Source organism: Orycteropus afer, unplaced genomic scaffold, assembly GCF_000298275.1.
Source record: "Orycteropus afer afer isolate SDZICR_OR568_19922 unplaced genomic scaffold, OryAfe1.0 scaffold00475, whole genome shotgun sequence".
NCBI lineage: Eukaryota > Metazoa > Chordata > Mammalia > Tubulidentata > Orycteropodidae > Orycteropus > Orycteropus afer.
In genome coordinates, this window is record NW_006922062.1 from 1296127 (window position 1) to 1301670 (window position 5544).

Consider the following 5544-nt stretch of genomic DNA (forward strand, 5'->3'; position numbering starts at 1 on the left):
AAAAAAAACAAGGGTAGGTGCTTGTTGACTCACCATGGAAGATTACTCCAATCACCCACTGTGCCAGCTCATCCCACATGATATTATGAAGGTCAGGGCCAAAGGCTGCATTGCAGTATGATCTTGTAATAAGTTGTCATGATTTATTCTGTCATTATAAATCGTTAGTCTCCCATCTAATTGTATATTCATAAATCTATACTTTTTATCTTAAAGAGGGTCCCCAAAATTATCCAAGCTTCTGAGTCCATAAAACTTGGTTATATCCCCAATGGATCTGATTCAATAGCTTAATTTTATTAAAAATTTAAGGCATTAAATTTGGTGTCTTGATCTATAAAACCACTTTTATATATCAGGAAGAGGTGGAAAAAGCAAAAAAGCATGTATTTGGGGTCAGATACAAATGAGTTTTCTTTCTATCTCGTAATAGTTTAAACTTGATCAAGTAATTTAAATTTCTTGTGCCTCATTTTCCTTGTATGTAAAATGAGAATATTAATACTCACTTTAGAAAATCGTCCTGAGAGTGAAATGAGATGATGTCCATGTATCACTAAGTCAGTGCTGAGCTGTCAAAGGCATTTAGACAAGCTTTGAAGGCATGGATGTAAGTGCACAGACTCTGGAACCAGATGACCTTGTTTAAAGCCTAGCTCGGAAGCCACAAAGCTATACAATCTGGGACAAATTTACCCTCCCTGTTCCACCATCTTCTCTTCATTAAAATGGGAATAAAATGGGGCCTATTTCACAAGGTGGGTATAAAGGTTAAATGAGTTAATATTTCTGAAACACTTACAATGGGATCTTCAGCACACAGCATACTCTATCAAGGAGCTCTGGTGGCACAGTGGTTAAAGCACTTGGTTGCTAACCAAGAGATCAGTGTTCAAACTCACTAGCTACTGAAAGATGTGACAATCTGCTGCCATAAAGATTTGCAGCCTTGGAAACCTTGTGGGGCAGCTCTACTCTGTCCTATACTGTGGCTATGAGTCAGAATCGACTCAATATCAGTGGATAAGTTTTCTCTTGTTTTGTTTTTCTGCTATATTAGTATGTATTAAATTGTCACCTATTTTTTCATGGAAAATCTTTATTCCACTGGACCAGAACTGTTCCATTAGGTACATACTGAAGATGAATAAGCATAACATTGTCTCTGAAAATGTGGGAAGTTTGTTCTAATTAAACCCACATTTCATTGTTAGGTTTCCTGCAGTTGTAGATTTACAAACAACTTTTTAAAAACCCAAAGTTTGGAATCGACGGCCACATACTCTGCCTTGTTGCTCTACATAAGGCCCCCAATTACAGTACTTGGTTATTACCTTCAACAATATTTTTGGTAACAGTTAAACAAAGAGAGTTCTAACAAAAAACTATTGTTTTCCCTGGATCCCAGAAAGTTTAATTAAAATGCCAACATGATCAAGCAAGCTAAGAATGTTTTCTCATTATTCCAATTAAGAGTCAGTAAGATTTGATTAATATTATTCTGGCTGCTTTGGGTCCTGACAGATCTGCATACTTTCATTTAGTTATTCAGCTCGAGTACATCCTGCTAATTATCTCCCTCTTTCTCTCTGGTTTCTCTTCAATTTTTTTTTTTCTTTTTTCAAACAGTCTCAGGAGGTTTTTCCTTATAACAGTAAGGATTATTTTAAGTGCTACAGTTAATTTTAGTCAAAAATTTAAATACTAGTTTGAGTTAATTCCTATCTCAGATTCTTCATATAAAAGGAATATGTAAGTTTAAAGAAATGGAACTTTCCCAGGCTTGATATACTTTGCTATGTAATTCAGTGCCTACCAGAGAATTAAAATGATTATTTATGTTTCCCAGACTCAGAGTATTAGGAAAACATTGAACTGTGCTGATTTTCTTAAACACACAGTTGGAATTATGTACTAATGTTTCATCAGTATGCAGAAAGCCCAACATGTATTAAAATAGGTATGAAATTCTGTGTTGGTTTCAAGGAAATAAAAGTGAGCTAGTTTATCGTCAAAGTTTATATATTCAATGCCAACTCAAAAATTACGGAAATACAGAGCCACGTTTGAAATTTTAAATAGATACACATTTAAAATTCAAAGTTATGAGTCCCAAAGAAATAATAATTCATTCTTTTCTATATATGCAATATTACATTTTTGCTTTGATATATAATTCTGGATACGTGTTTGTAATTTTTTGCTACAGGGAAAATGCCCAGTGAGTATTCTTTTTCAGCCTGATGATTGTGTGGGTGTTTTTAAATATGTTATGATACCCAGAGGCTTTGGAAATGGTCATGTGTTTTATAAAAATGTGAATAACCATGAGATAAAATTATTCTATAATTCTGTGAAAAACGTAATTCTGAATTGAATGAGTTTTGTGTTTAGAAGGTTTGCCTGCATGTACATAGAAGTAAAGTGTGAGTTTTAAAGAGAGGTAAAACCCACTATCATTGAGCCAATTCTGATTCACAGCAATCTATGGGACAGAGTAGGAGCACTGGTAGCGTAGTGCCTAAAGCACTTGATTGCTAACCAAAAGGCTGGAGGTTCAAACTCACCAGCCACTCCTCGGAAGGAAGGTTGGGCAATCTATTTCCATACTGGTTTCCACCTCAGAAACCCAAAGAGGGGTCGCTATGAGTAGGGGCCGACTCCACACACATAACAACAACAACAACAACATGAGACAGAATAGAACTGTCTCATAGGGTGCCCAAGGCTGTAATCTTTAGGGAAGCAGACAGCCACGTCTTTTTCCCATAGAGTGGCTAGTAGGTTCGAAACCTCTGACCTTTCAGTTAGTAGCCCAGGCGCTTCAACCGCTGTGCCCTAGGACTCCTCTATAATTACATAATTATTTTCCCGTCCTTTTGCGTGCTTAGTTTCTTGTAGTTATATCTGTATGTCTGTGGCTCTGTGGATATGTGTGTATGTGTACGTGCATATGTGCAGGTTGTTGATTACTTGTTGGTGGAAAAAAAATGCAAAAGAAATTTCAACGATTTTAAGACAGAGTATATTAAATATAATGAGCTCTAGTAGCACAGTGCCTAAGACATCTGATTGCTAGCCATAAGGTTGGTGGTTCAAACCCACTATGATGTATCAAGAGTGCTGCTTCTTATCTTTGGGTTAGTGTCATTCATTCATTCATTTACTCATTCATTTATTTTTGGTTTCCTTATTTCCAAATTTCAAAGAATGAACAAAATACACTTACTCTTCCCCATCTACTCAGAACCATCGCAGCTGGAGGCTGATTCAACTGGCCCATCTCATCTCTCAGGTACTGATTTAGGTCACACAGAGAGAGAATTCTTAATAGCACTTTCATACATAAAATGCTTTTCAATTTTATTTACAAGATTGCATTAAAGTAAAAAATGGAAAGAATATTCTGATTACAATTATTATAATTTCATATGATAAAAAAAACCTTAAATTAACCACTTCCTTCCTCATGGCTAAAAGAAAGGCATTCTAAGTGATGAGTATTTCCTTTTTAAGAAATGAAAAGCACTGCTCTTGAATGACGTTAGTGGCAAAGGAAAACTCCCCTCCTGATTTATTTGTGGATGGAAAAAGGGAAAATATGTTGTGACCTAATGATATGCTCTTTTTATTGCAAAATGGAAAAGAATGAGTCACTGTGTTGCATCTTATTCATTTTAGTGTGCTGTGTATTCTTTACTTAAAGTTTCATGTTTAACCCATTCATGACCCTTGGGATATATAGTGCCCACCTATGTTTTCTACCTCAGGCGTTTAGTGGGAATCAGGTATCCCAGTTTTAGTGCATGCTACCATCTGGTGGAGGCCTGTATATTTGCATGAATCTAAAATAATGAGTTCATCCCACCAGCTCAAGCACCAAATTTGCCTCAGTTCATATGTGTCAACAATTTCTATCAAAATTCTTATTACCTCAAAAAAAAAAAAAATCATTTCATGTAAAATGTCTTCCATTACTGAAAAAATTCAAAACAGAAAATAACCCAGTATTGAAAGGGTCAAAATAAAAAGGAAAACATACTCCTTTCCACAAGAATGACAGACCTCAATGAAACAACCTCGCAAAAACGTAGTTAATGCCTGGTGTTTAGTGAGTACTCATCAAAGGATAGTTTCTATTTCAAAACCAAATTTCAAAAAATCCTTTTTCTACCATCTCTAATTATAAAAGTCTATTTGAAACTCATACCTTACTCCCATGTTATATGAAATAGTGGTATCTTACTAAAATATTTCTCATTTTAACATAATTCCTTTTATTTTTACTCTTTGTTTGCTTTTAAATTTGTAACTATAAAAATAACTCTTTTTGGTGCATTCCAAAATTATATATTCAGAGTTTTATGCTTTAAATGTGTTTGGAAATCAAGTTCCTCTTCTTTCAATATGAAATATTTTCATTACTTGCATAATTGCTTATGTTTAAAGAATTTCTTCATGTTTCATCAGCAGCTGCTGCACCTACAAACCCCAATACCATGCAAGTCACGGTTTATCCTTAATTGTGAATTAATGAGAACATAAGAAGAATACATAATTCAAATTTCCTTATAGATTCTTCAAGTTTGTTCCTAAGAAATAAACAATACCTATGACTTTATCCTCCTAGACACTCTTCAAGTATGTTAAAACTCAGAAATAACAATTTTGGAACTGCTAACCAGAAGGCTGGTAGTTCAAACCCACCAGCCACTCCTTGGAAGGAAGATTGGGCAATCTACTTCCATAGAGATCCCTCCCTTCCATAGAAACCCAAGGAGGGATCGCTATGAGTCAGAAATGACTCAATGGCAGTGAGTTTATTTAATCTTCAAAGTTTCAAGAATCAAGAAAGTGAGAAAGAAAATTTGAAGGTAACAATTTTTTATGGTTGAACTTAAATGTTTCCCATATTTGTCCCTTTGTGATGGTGCTTAATTTTAACTACGCAAATTGCATTCAAGACGCATGAGTTCCTTTATCTAATCACAGGCTGCCAAGAATCTAAACAGACATTCACCTAGGTTAATATGCATATTATTGTTCTTCAGTTTGGAAAATGAAATTTGGACAGAATCCATTATCTACGTGTTGGATTGCCTCAGCAATTGTTTCCCAAACACATATTAATTATATTTTTCTTATTTTTAGCTCCAGTCAATCTGGGTCCTTGTGCCCTGAGGAACAGCTTAGTCTTTGTATGAAGACAGCAGGAACAAATGATGGGGGTGGAGAGTGAGACCCAAGGGCCTCAACTGTGTCATTTCTAGGAGTTCTTGACCATCCTGAGAACATATCCTTACCAGCAATCACTGAAGTCCTTCTAAATGTTTCCTTTTCTATCCAAAGTGATCCCAACAAACATTAGTGTCCCACATACCTAGAAACAAAAGAAATCTGTGCTCAAGAAGCTACAATTGAGCAGTGGTTGGAGTATTTAGCTACTAACTAAAAATTCAGTGGTTTGAAACTACTAGCAGCTCTGTGGGAGAAAGATGAGGGAGTCTGCTTCCATAAAGACTGAAAAATAAAAAAAAAAAAAAA